At 43.8% G+C, this 14,239-nt stretch overlaps 1 pseudogene; it reads left to right on the forward strand.

Moving 5' to 3' along the window:
• The first annotated feature begins 4,439 nt into the window (after positions 1–4,439).
• On the forward strand, positions 4,440–4,593 carry LOC147726688 (5.8S ribosomal RNA; annotated as a pseudogene).
• Positions 4,594–14,239: the final 9,646 nt, after the last annotated feature.

Below are 14,239 nucleotides of genomic sequence, written 5' to 3' on the forward strand. Positions count from 1 at the left end.
TCTTGGTGATATTCCTTGCAGACATTTTTCAATCTGGAAACAAGGTATGGTTGTAACCTTGATTTCTTCCTATCCATTATTTATCCATCAAATTCAGATCAAGATAATAATTATTAATAAATTGCCAACTTCATAGAAAATTAATTCACCCTTTTATGTTTCATAGTTGAAACCATTTCTTCATCCTTCTCCTCTACCATCCCTCGTTTTTGAATGAAAACCCTGAATTTGAAATTAGTCAAATTTGCCAAGCCTATTGGCACAAGTGATAACTATAGTATCTTACCTTCAGCACACACTCCTGACTTGTTCCACCATTTTTAAACGCACAGTTCCAGATAACTCTGGAGGTCTGAGGAGGGAGTGTACTGTTACAAGCATGAAATGGGTAGTCTCGGATGTGCGACACGTGTCAGACACCAACACACCATTCTTGCGGAAGTGCCTTTGTTTCACACCAAAGCAGTTTAGGGCTGTCGGTGTAGGTGCTAACTGTTTTCCAGCCAGCTGGTAGCTGGGCCTTGGTGAGTAATAGTACCTTGGCTCTCCTCAAGGCAGAGGCTTGGAGGAAAGACTAGTGTGAAAGCTTTGGCTCAGGCAGTGTATAGTCGGAATGGGCCACATAAAGGAGTTCTAAGAACCTTTACAACATTCTGGAACAGTACTACTTTACACCAAATCTTATTAATAGCCTAAGACAACACTCTAAGATAGAGACTTCAGTGAATTTTTTGAACTTCCCAATCCATCATGGTGGCTAAAGACTTTCTGTCCTTGCACTTCAGTCCTTCTATCAGAATCTAGTTCTGGATTACTTGAGTCAGTATTCGTCAATCATACTTCATCGAGGGTTTGTTGTGCCTGTGATTTTTCATCCTGAAACCTGAGGGTTTCACTATGTCTAAAATAAAAATTCCCGTAATTTTGTGAGTGAACAATATGGCTACAGCAGAGCATCATCCATACCTTGGAGTTCCAAAGTCAAGGTACTTCAAGAACTAGTGTCCTGCCCTTGACAGTTTTCCATTATGTGTTGAGAAATTGATAGGATCTCATAGATTATATAGGTCTTTAGTCTCATTTATTACGTGATTTTCATTCGATTTAGAAGCACTTCTCTATTGCATCATAAGTACAATGCAGCCAATGATCATTGTAGATACAGAATTGCTATTTGTTCCTTTGCCTGTCTTGGAGGATGCACTCTTCATTTCCACTGTCGCTTGGGTTTGAGATACAGCTAAAGGCCTTCTCATCGCATTTCCTTTATGAGACATAGAACATTATGTTGTCATCCATAATTCACATTGGCTAAATGAATCTAAAACAACAGGTATGTTTTGGTTGAGAACAAAACACTTAAGCACAAACTCAATTATTGGTCTACACTAGAGGAGATGCACAAAACGATGCACAAAACGATGACTCCAAATAAGTAAGGGCCTTTACATCAAGTAATAAATAATTGTCAAATCTCTTATAATTAACATGCTGGATGACAATTATGTGACTTCTATTGTGGCACTAAAATTGCTTTTGAAAAATAGAACATGTGATCACATTCTGAATACTGATTTAAACAAGTGATACATTCTCCCTCACTGTGTGACATTTCTGGACTATACACAGAGTTACAAGCAGGCAAATATGTGATAGAACCGTTATGAAACCGAACAAGAATCGAATTGATAGGATTTCATGTGATAAAGTTACAATTACTTTGTCATTTTGCTTGGTGAGGAAGGGATTGTAAGAATAAGATCTGTAGATTATGTGGACTACATGAAGAAACTGTACAATATAGTATGGGGACGTGTCTAAGGTTATATAAGAGCTTTATTGCGTGATTAAAAGAAAAATCATTGCAAATACAGAATCTTTAAAATATGTAAAAGATACATTTAAACGTGTCTAAGGTTGATAGACATATGGATGAAGTATCTGAGGAGAAAGTTGCTCGAGAGAACAATATGCACTTTATATAGAACGTATACATTTCTTGAATCAATTACAAATGTGCTGAATTGGTTACATGGTCAGAGATCACTGTTAAATACTTGTAAAATAGTTTAACAGAGTAACATTTCTGTCTATTAACAGAATATATATCAGTGGACTCATCTCAATATACCATTGGTAAATATATGATTTATCAAATAATGTTGATAATTAACTTTGCTTTTAGCATTTGTTTGCAGCTTCCAACACCCTTTTCACACCCTTGGATAACGTTGTGCTTAAGTGTTATTTATAATTTTGGTTTATAAAATTGGTTTGATAATTGTGTGCTGTAATAGAGGATTTTACCTAATGAAGTAAAATTAATTTGAAATTCAACTATGGCTGCTGATGAAGAGTTCATAATTACATGCTATGCCCCTTGAAGCTAAAGTTTTTATCAACATTGAAGTTATGATACTGTGTCTAAGAGTGTAAAATTATTTTAAATATAATAGAAATAAAATGGCAGTTATAGTCCAAGTCTATGAGACCAAAATCATCATAGTCTAGGGCACTTCGGTATAGCTATAGAACACAGATCACCTATTGAGCGTCAATCACCATGGGGCTCTCTTAGGGCACAGTTGGGGCTGTCACAGTGGGCTCTTCTTTGTCCTCCCAAAGTCAGACCCCTGATCGCCTGTCACAGGGCCCCCACAGTTCCATCACAGAGGTATGCCACTGGCATGCCTAGCCTTCCACACCTTGATGGCTGTGTTTGGTGCCCAAAGCTACCCATGCACGCCACCTTCATCACCCACTTCCACGGCTTGGGTAGGGAAGGATCCTTGCCTGCCCTTGGGTGCTGTTTTACACGCTGGCTTCCGCAGGCTTTGGTCTCTGATCTGGGAAAGGGTGTGCTACCATGATCTCCTGTGTGAAAGAGAATCCCTCCCTCTGATGTTCAGGGAATTGGTCAGGCTCCCTGACATGGCGACCTATTGAATTTAAGCATATTACTAAGCAGAGGAAAAGAAACTAACCAGAATTCCCTCAGTAATAACGAGTGAAGAGGGAAGAGCCTAGCACTGAATCCCTGCCCAGTATTGAATCCCTGCCCAGCGGCAGGTGCGGAAAATGTAGCATTCAGGAGGCTGACTCCTAGCAACTCTCAGGGGATCCAAATCCTTCTGATCTAGGTTCACCCCACAAACAGTTTTAGGCCAGAAGTGCCCCCCGGCACACAATGACAATGACTTCTTGGAGTCAGGCAGCCTGGGAACAAATCCCATAGTAGATGATAAACTCCATACAAGGCTAAATACAGGCAAAAGACCAGTAGCCAACAAATATAGTAAATTACGTTGAAAAGAACTTTGAGGAAAAGAGTTCAAGAGAGCGTAAAACTAGAAAAAGTTAAATGGGTGCGGTCTATGCAGACCACCCTGAAGATTCCATACAGTGGGGATCCTCTCCATGGGACCACAACTTGGGCGCACTTGACCCCACAGGGTGCATTTCCTCTGTGGCGGAGTGCCACAACTGGCTCCAGGTCAGCTGGGAAGGTTTCAGGGTGGCAGGTGGCTCTCCGCTCCAGCAAAGTGGTTCATTCCCCTGGCAAGAGCTTTGCTGTGTCCGTGGGGCTGAGGGAGATTGAGTACCTCTGTGCCCTGCCCCAGCCCATCTTGCCCTCTCTGTCGAGGCAGTGGAGTTTGAGCGTGTGTATTTTGAACCAAAAGATGGACTATGCCCGGGCAGAGTAAAGACAGGAAACTCATGCCCAATCCCAGCCAACCAAGATTTGGAGTGACTGAGGAGTAGCCTGTCATGCATTGCAGAGCACTCTGGATAAGACAGAGCTGGGGCCACGAGGTAACCCTGGCTTCTCACAAGGGACATACTGTGCCTCTTGAAGCCAGTCTGACCTGCTTTGTGGGGAGGGAGGAGAAGTTGTCCCTGCTGCTCAAACCTCTACGCATGTACCAGAAGCCAGTGAGTCGCTTTAATGGTCTTGGGGAAGCTGGCTCTTCTCTCCTCAACCCTCCTACCAGAGCATGGGGGATCTCCGTGAATGGTTCAGGTTTTCTACCTAAACTGAGGATTCTTGATGTGCAGGTGTCAAGCTCTGGCTCCAATCAGCCCCAGTGGGTTGTGGATGGCTGATGTGCAGTTGGGGCCTTGTTGCCAGGTACCTAGTGTCTTGGTTCCATGTGTCCAGAATGGGGTTTAAAGACTCATGTTGCCTTGTCCGGGAAGACCCATGGTGGAGCTGTCTGACTTTGCTGCCGTGGGAGCCTCTTGCTTACCTTTCTGCCATGGTGGCGAGATGGGGTTCCCGGGCTGTTCACCTGGTAATGCTTTTAAAATCATGGAGTCCAACTTCAGAGGGGAAGTCTGATGGGGTGCTGGGCTGTCTCACTGCAGTGGGAAGTGGATAGCTGGTGCTGACTTCATCCAGCCTCTCCTGCAGGTCCACGAATGTTGTAAAGGTTGCATGTGACTCTTGGCAGTGAATCACTTGGCTTGTGCATCAATGAAGAATGCTGCAAGCTGCAAGAATTAGCAGGAACATCAGGACACACTGATCATCAACACTTCAAATGCACCTTGCAGCTTTAAGTACCTCCTGGGGCTGCGCCTGTCTGAGGGTCACTTAAACATCAATTACCATGGGGCTCTCCCAGGGAACAGTTGGGGCCATCACAGGGGGCTCTACTCCCTTTTCTCTCAAAGTCATTCCCCTGATTGCTTGTCACAGGGCCCTCCACAGTTCCACCATAAATGTATGCTACTGGTCGATCTGGCCATCCACACCTTGGTGGGGTAGGTGGGTGCCCGGTTGCCCCAGGCCTAAGAAACTCGGGGTGTCTTGTTACATGCTACATGTGGCTGTCTGTGGTGTTCCAAGCTATCTGCATGCACCGCCTTCAACCCCAAACTTCTGCAGCTGGGGTATGGAAGGTCCCTCGTTTGCCCTCGGATGAGGTTTCCATGCTAGCTCCTGCTGGCTTCATCCTACAATATGTGAAAGGGTGTGCTGCTATAACACCCTTGTGTGAAAGAGAGTCCACCTCCTACTGATGCTTGAGGAATTGTTCAAGCTCCCCCGTGCTTTGGCATCCGACTACAACTTCAGATTAGACGTGGTGACCCGCTAAATTTATACATATTCATAGGCGGAGGAAAATAAACTGATCAGGATTCCCTCAGTAACGGCCGGTAGAGAGCCCAACATCAAATCCCTGCCCTGCAGCAGGTGCAGAAAATGTGGCATACAGAAGATCGACTCCCCGGCTTCGCTCAGGTAGCCAAGTCCTTTTGATCGAGGCTCACCCTGCAAATGATCTTAGGCAGGTAGCGGCCCCCGGCGCATAACAATCGGGTCTTCTTGGAGTCAGGTTGACTAGGATATAGCCCACAGTGGGTGGTAAACTCCATCTAAGGCGAAATAGCTAAATACTGGTGTGAGACTGGTAGCCAGCTAGTACTGTAAGAAAAAGTTGAAAAAACTTTGAAGAGAGAGTTCAAGAGAGGGTTAAACCATAAAGAGGTACTTGGGTGGGGTCCATGCAGGCCACCCTGAGAGTTCCATATAGTGGAAAGGCTGGTCTCCTGGGCAGGTGGATTGCCTCCATGGGACCACAACGTGGGTGCACCCAAACCCCGCAGCGTGCATTTCCTATGTGGCGGTGCACCACAACTGGCTCGAGGTCCACTGGGAAAGTTGCTCCCAGCTCCAGCAGAGTCTTAGAGCCCCCTAGCAGCAGCCTCTGTGTCTGTGGGGTGAGGGAGATTGACCACCTCCGTGCCCTTCCCCAGCCCACCTCACCCGCACTGTCTGGAGTATGAGCGTGTGTGATAGGAACCAAAAGATGGACTATGCCTAAGCATAACTCTGGTGGAGGTCCGTAGTGGTTCTTATGTGCAAATTGGCTGACCTGAGTATAGGGTGAAAAACTAATCAAACCATCAAGCAGCTGGTTCCCTCCAAAGTTTCCTTGAGGATAGCTGGAGCCTGGAAACCTCAGTTTTGTCTGGGAAAGCAAATGATTAGAGATCTTGGGGCCAAATGATCTCAATCTATTCTCAAACTTACAACGGGTAAGAAGTCGGGCTCACTGACATGTAGCTAGGCATCAAATGCAAGTGCTTAGTGGGTCAGAACGGGCGCTGCAGGTGAACCGAATGCCGGGTTAAGGCACCATATCCTGACCCTTATTAGACCTAGATACAGACAACAGGAACGTAGCCAAGGAAGTCAGAGCCCGCCAAGGAGTGTGTAACAATTAGCCCTGAAAATGGATGGTGCTGGTGTGTCTGGCCTATACCCAAATGCTGCCGGTGCTGAGAGCTGCAGAGGCTAAGCCAAAACAAGTTGATAGGTCACTGCAGTGTACACAGACTGTGCAGATCTTGCTGATTATAGCAAATATCCAAACAAGAACTTTGAAGGCCAAAATGAAGTAGGGTTCCATGTGAACAGCAGTTGAACATTGGTCAGTCGGTCCAAAGACATGTGCGAACGCCATTCAGAAGGGACATATTACTGAACCCTGAGTGGCAGAGACGGGCACACAAATGATCCCAGAGAAGTTGATGGGTGCCCCAGTGGGAGTTCTGTTTTCTGTGTTGAAGGACCGGTGTGCCTGGAATGAGTTCGACCAGAGACAGGGGCCCAAGCCTTGGCAAGCGTTTTGGCTCAGACCACATCTGCTGAACTCTTGCTGGTCCTTGAAAATCCAGAAGAGATGTCCTGGGGTATGCCCTACCCAGGGCACAGTGGCTGCAAACTCAAAGGACTCTTGTGCCCCTCCTGACTGTGGAGCAGAGATGAATGTGGAGGACACCCCTTGTGAAGGCCAAGCCACCAACCAGATCCTGGGGCATGTGGTGTCTGACCGAGCAGGTGTCTGGGACTCCTGTGTGCTGCACAGATCCTGTAATCCCCTGTGAAAAACAGGTGTAGCCATGGCTTTTGCCTCGAAGGTCTGGTTCCTGCAGGTCAGGGCTCCAGGCATCAAGCAAAGTGACCTTCTGTACCCAGGGAAGTGTGAAATAGGACCTGGGAGGAGTCTGGGACTCCTGAGGGCTCAACAGCTCCTGCAATCCCCAGTGACAAGCTGGTAAATCCATGGTTTTGCCTGGGAGGCCCAGTCCCCGCAGTCCGGGGAAGGAGGTATCAAGCATAGCCACTTTCCTTACCTGGGGCAGGGTGGTGTTGGGCAGGAGTTGAGTCTGGGGCTCCTGTGGGCTGAACAGCTCCCAAAATCCCCTATAGGAGAACAGGCTCCCATAAGCCTGTGGTGCCGGCCACCAGGCAGAGCATCCTACCCTGCCCAGCCAGGGAGCCACCACACTCACAAGGCTTTTCCAGGCTTCAAGAAGTCCTCCAATTAGCTTGTCAGCTTTGTGTTGGCAAAACTATCACCAGGGACATTTGTTATTCTCAAGGCCAATACAGCCAATGGACAAGTAGGGGTGTGCCAACCCAGTGAACCATGTCACCAGTCCAGCCTTCCTAATTTGAATTAATACCAAACGGAGCAGATACACTTAAATTAGAATGTGCGGATGGAGGTTCTGCACTCCCAGATTTGGAACACTATCTGGTTAGTCATCTCCAACATGCAACCAAAAGTTGCTAACCGGAGGATAAATGGGTAAAAAGGCCGCTAGTGGGCTCAGCTGAGAATCAGCCACTCCTCCATGTATTGCTAGCGAGTGGTGGGGGTAACCTCACATTGGTACCTGTACTTACTAAGACAGTTGAGGAGGGCTTGGTACATGGACTGTAAAGAGAATCTTAAGAAAGCCACCTTTTTCAAAGGGCTTAGATATATGGTTGTTTGCAGGCCTTTAAAGAAATATCACTGGACATGACAGTGATGCAGTGGAGGGAGGCTGTACCCCTTTAGAGGATCTATACTCCAGGGACAATTTTCTCACATTTGTTTAAGCAGAGGAAGACTTTGCAATGTGACCAAGTTCCTTCAGTATGCAAAATTAGCAGGAATTGCCAGAGAAATCTGTATGAATTCCCCACAAGCCCATAAACCATTTCAAAAGCTGGAGACCATACTAACCATAAGGCAGAATTCCAGACAACTATGCCTACTTCAAAAGGTATTAAAGGCAGATAAAAAGAAGGCCCCCGTATGAATGAAACATGTTGGGAAAGAGATATTCAGATCCCAACAAGTGTGGTTCAAGGACTGTTCTCAGATGAGGGGGATCTCAAGTAATGCTCAATTTAAATTTATCCATTTTAACATACTCCATCACACATATCGCGAACCTGAAAAATTTGTTAAATATACCCATAAAAGTCTTCCTCTAGTCTGAGGAGTGGGACCATGGACACATCATTTGTTTCTCATGACATAGTCCTGCAGTTAAATTAACTGGGTATTGAAAATGAATTGTCGAGACCTCATATGGTAACGGCATTGCGCTGAATTGTATACAAAAACAATGTTTTCTGAGCATAATTCCCAACACCGAAAATAAAGCGATCAATCAGAAATTTGCAAAGTTGGAACTAATATTGGCAAAACGCCTGGTTGGCCTACACTGGCTGCAGCGTGGTGCACCTTTCAAGAGCATAAGGGATAAAGACATAATGGAGCGGGCTATCACAGAGGAATACACTGAAAGGATCAGAAGAGACCAGAAAACTGCAGACAAAATTGGCTGGGGGTATGACAAATAACCTGGTTGCAACAGTTAACAAGGATGAAGCATGAGTAGCAGCTTCAACGTACCTAACTAGCCACAGAGTACACTGGGCTTCATGAGAGCCACATCTTAGGATATGTTTGAAAGATAACTATAATTACATCTACTTTCTTGTAGCCTCTTCCATGTGATGCTATTGGAATTGCAAAGTGCTGTAAAAAGTGAAGCTTTTTATGGCGTACCTATGACATAATAAGGCAAAGAACTGTCTGTTATCTTTGTCTGTTTTAGTTCAGAAAAGAACAACTAAAAATCTCAAAATACAAAATTTGAGAAAAAAAAGAAAATAATTCTTATGACATGTGTTCTAAAGTCTGTAAAATCCCCTAAAGCTTGTATTGTAATTTTTACAGAATTGTGATCAAGGAGTTCTTAGTTAGTTCCCAGTCCAACTAAGGACATTTTAATTTTTGGGACTGATGCTAAATTGCAACACCGCCACTGCTAACAGAATTGTTATGTGTCTGTTACAATTTGAGCACATAACAACACTCATGCCAATAATGTAATTTATTCATCACTTCACACAATCACACTTGATGCTTTATGTGACCATAAAACATAATTTTTTATTTTTAAATTTCATTTATGAAATTGTTTTTTCAAAACATTTATTCTTTTAGAAAATACCCATTGGTTCTTTTGAAAAAGACGTACAAAAGCATTTTTCAGAAGACCACCAAAATTGGTTTAACACAAAATACAACATACTCAACACCACAAACGATATTGCTGGACAACAAATTCAACAGATTCAACTTTACACAATAAAGTGAGCTTGAGTTCTGTGGTTCAAAAACAAATAAAACAAAAGGAAAAACAATACAGCCCTGAAGGTTGAGAGTTAGTACTTGTTTTTTAAAAACAATTTTCAATGACAACCTTTTTCAGGGCGGAAACCCAACAGTGTGCTATTCCACAGTGCCAACAAACTATGTTTATGTTACTGGGATTTGTAACTCTCACAGCTACTCAACAGAGTGTCCAAGCGCGAGCCAGTGGAGAGCGGAACAGAGGAGAAGCAGATGAAACTTCACGTTAAATACAGAGGAATGTCTTAAGTCCCTTCCTAAAGATGATGGGATCCTCAATGTTGCTTAATTTCATTGGAACTTAGTTCCAGGTCACAGCCGCTCTACAGAAAAGGGAGCTTCCGCCCACTCTTTTCAAGCGGAACCTAGGAACGTGGGCCAAAAGCAGTGAGGATGAGCAAACTGCCTGGAAGGGATATAGAACCTGAAAAGCTTTCTCAGGTAAATGGGGCCACGCCGATAAAGAGCTGCATGTGCCAAGACCAAGGCCTTGTAAGTCACTGTCTCTTTTACTGGCAGCCAGTGTAAATTACGCAGATGTTGCCTAACACTGGTCTTTTTTGGAATGTTAAGGAGCGTTGTGGCCACAGCATTCTGCACTACCTGAAGCTTGTTCAGTAGGTAGCCGATCAGACCAGTGTATAAGGCATTAGCGTAGTCCAGGCATGAAGTTATCAGTGCACAGGTTACAGTTTCACTTGCCGGGATAGGGAGAAGAGGAGGAACTCTTTTAGAGACTTCAAGGTGCCGAAGCATAACCCCATTAGCTTCTTAATCTGAGGACTAAAGCTCAACCTCTCATCGAACCAGATCCCAAAGTTCTTCGTGGGTTGGCTCTCGGGGGAAGGCAAAGGGGACTCTTCTGGCCAGAATGAGTTCAAAAACTGCGAGGGAAAGTTCCTGAAGAAAACGATCTCAGTTTTTTAACTTTTTGCATTTTAACTGGACGGAGGAGAGCCAGTGAAAGACAGCTGACAGGCAGGATTTAATAGGAGAGGTGGAAGAGTAATTTTTCTTCCAAGTGAAGAGGAGCTGCGTGTCATCCGCTTTAAGCAATGACCTTGGCACTGAGGTCCTCAGCCATCTGTGTAAGGGGTGACGTATAAATATTGAAGAGTAGAGGGCTCAATACAGACCCTTGCGGTACTCCTGTGGTCAGAGGCTGGGGGGAGGCAGAATATGGAGGGATCCAAATTTTCTGCGTTCTGCTATCCAGATAGGATTTCAGCCACTGCCAGGCAGACCCAGATACTCCAATTTCCTTAAGAAAAGCAAGGAGCAGGGAATGCGGCACAGTGTTGAACGCGGCCGAAAGATCAAGTAGGACCAGTGCATCTAAAGTTTCCTGGATGGCGTCAGAGAGTTCTATCAGAGCTGATTCAGTGCTATGTGGAGCTCTGAAGCCAGATTGAGCGGGGTGAAGGACTCCATGTAGTTCGACGTATTCAGACAGCTGTTTATTAACCAGCTTTTCGCTCACTTTCATCACGGCAGGGAGGAGGGAGATAGGGCGATTGCTCGAGGGGAGATTAGGGTCAAGCGAAGGTTTTTTCAGCAAAGGGACAATTTTAGCTTGCTTCCACGTAGATGGTTCTGTGGCTGAAGTCATAGATAGATTAAGTAATGATTAAGTAACTAGGTCCATAAAAATCTAAAAATCAAGCAGAAGATACGGAAGTTGGTTCTTTTAAAATAAAGCTCACCTTGATAATCTCAGCATTAGAAAGCGATTGAATGCATGCAAATAATATCAATCTGCCATCTTTGGAAGCAATCACTCTTAACTGGGGCACCGACTGGTGTACCTGGAAAGTTGCAGTCTGAGGTAATGGGGGGTTCTTTACATGGTGTACCAGAAATAACTGCACTTATGCTGCAGGTAAACCAATTTTAACACCAACTGTATTGCAGTCAATCTCCTCTACCACGGAGTGACCCTGTACTATCAGCCTGATATTATAGCCTTCTGTATTTTTATAGTGGTAATAAAATCAATGTCATTGACAGTATAAGGAGCACTGCAAATACTTTAATTAATTTTTACCAATTAAGGGGCATATTATCAAGGGGGTTTATCTCCGCTTTTATGGCTTTAAAAGCCAAGAAAGCGGAGATAAAATTATCACCCTATTACCTAGCTGTCGCTAACACCAGTTAGCGACAGCTAGTAGGAGATAGCGACCATCTTGGGCCCCACTTTGCATGTCAGTGATATTTATCCCTAATGACATGTAAAGTGGGCGTATCCAAGATGTTAGCGACTGGAAACAGTCGCTAACATCGCTATCTCCTATTACCAACTTTTGGAGATATTCGTGCTAAGCGCGAATATGTCCAAAAGCTAACACCTGCCCCTGAACAGTTCTTAGCCATGTTATCCAATGGTAGGTGGATAACATGGCTAAGAGCATTAGCTCGGTAATGCATGAATATCGCGGACTTTTCAGCGATATTCATGCATTTCGGCCGATTTTTATCACTTAGGAGATAAACCTTGATAATAGCAAGGTTCCTAAGCGATAAAAATCGACGCAGCTCGGCGATAAAAATATCGCCACTAAACCAACATAGCAATAATTATCGCTAGTTGTTGGTAATATGCCCCTAAGTCTTCTCCAATGTAGGATGAAGCTGGTAATTTGTATTAAATGTTAAACTTAGTACTATGATTTCAGCCTCAGACTGATTTGTTTGCAGGAGAAGACCAATCTGTATCAAAATATTCAGCTGTCCTTTTCTTGGTTTCGAATGGAGGCCGAGATGCTATTTATGTTTACATTTCTTAATCCATTTATTACTAAAACTACTGGCAGTCCTGTCAAACTCATGCTTCTATGACCTTAACTACCGAGGTCACCCGCTACAAACTTAACCACAGTGTAATCTCAAGAATTTTGGGCCTCGTGCAGGATATATTCTAGTGGACCCTGTAAGGCACACATTTTGATTTGTATTACCCATTTCCTGCTAACTCAAGCGTACACGGTGCCAAACAGCACCAATTTATATGTTAAACTTTAACAGGCGCACCAAAAAACTGTTAAATATATATTTCCCGGACTCCAAAAATCCTTAAGATCACACGGGGTGGGAGGGACAGAATCAGAGGTAGCGATTGGCAGAGAGGTTTAGATAGACAAATGGATAGGAAGGTGGCCTCCCTGGGCAATTCCACACTTTGCTCATGTCTTAAGACGCCTTTGCTCCACCATTGGGACATTCCTTCTCATTGGATTCGCAGGCCATCCGAGTATCTGCAGGGACATTCTTTCATTGATTGTTTTTCATTTTGGTTTCCAATAACAAGTTGGGCACCACCATCACATAAAGTGTAACATACTGGGACACCATGACCACTAAGAATTACAAAACTGGAATCATGTATTTATTTGAATTGCCGCAGAATGTGAGTTCTTATAGTTTGTGTATTAGGAGACCTTACAGAATTGTTGGACTTGGTATGATAATTCTATGATAGCCACTGTATAATTACCACAGATTGCTCTTGGATGTTTCAACTATATTGATAGTGTCTGGTTGCCCTAATCACCAGCACAATTAGGCTTCTGCTTCAGACACTCAACCATGCACAAGAGAAGTAAAAACAAAAACTCTTGCTTGTTGTGTCACAGGTGTTAAACAGTCAGGAGCAACACTGGCCTTTGACATTCCAAGGTTGCGGTGTTTATCACAGAATATTTGATAAACACACAAAAATTGACATGACACCCCAGTGTTTCACTCTGTACGCTATCATATCTTATCATTAACAAGTCCACATATATCCCAACTTCTAGTGTGACTACAAGAGAGACCCACCCCGAACAGACCATGGACAAATTAGCACAAAAAAACTAGGTAAAAATAACCTCTGAGTCTTCATGTGTGTCTGTGCCACTTATGCATGTTGTTTCAATGAATATATATAACTCTTAAACACCGGATCACATTTGATTTACCATCACTCAGTGCTACGTTTTAAATCATAATTAATCCACATCGAGACATACCATTAATTTACTCCACAGAGCATAGAGAAATGGAGTGAATTATTCTTCCTCTTCCGTTGTGTATTAGTATATAAATAATGTGTTTTCTGCTATTATTTTATTACTCCTTGCATTTTTAGGTTATTTCTAAAAGCAAACAAACCTTATTTGAGAGGTGGTCCTCTCCAAATACACTTTCCTTTTATATGGGTACTCTGCACTGACTTCTTGCAGTATAGGGACTCATAAAGACAGCCCTGACAAATGCCATTGGTGAAAAGGCCAACCAAAGGCAGAAGCATGTTGACATACATATTTACTCGTAATACAGAGGCATACATACGTATTCAAATACAAAGATGCATAGTGGGCATTACACCCATATATGTCTCCTGTAGATATGCCTTTAGTAACCTTTTAGTATACCTAGGATACCACCTGAATAAAAGGACACTTTTGTGGTCTATCCTAAGGTGTTTTTAACCAGTCAACTGGTATATAGTATTATCCAGAGAAAATATGTAATATCTAAGAACTTCCTCGGGTAAACCCCAGCCTTAGGTTGAGTCCGCCCTGGAAGTACCACCTTACTAGGGTGGAACGAGGTGGCAAATGATGAAGCATGTCACATTATGTGAGTGACCCATCCTTGTCCAATTCTTGAAATTGTCCAAAAAACTTGGATAAAAGTAGATAGCGATAGTTGGGAGATCAACATATCTCTGTCTCATGGTTCACTAAACAGCGTACTGAGTGAACACT

The sequence above is a fragment of the Lissotriton vulgaris genome, chromosome 3_1 (assembly GCF_964263255.1).
Source record: "Lissotriton vulgaris chromosome 3_1, aLisVul1.2, whole genome shotgun sequence".
Classification (NCBI taxonomy): Eukaryota; Metazoa; Chordata; class Amphibia; order Caudata; family Salamandridae; genus Lissotriton; species Lissotriton vulgaris.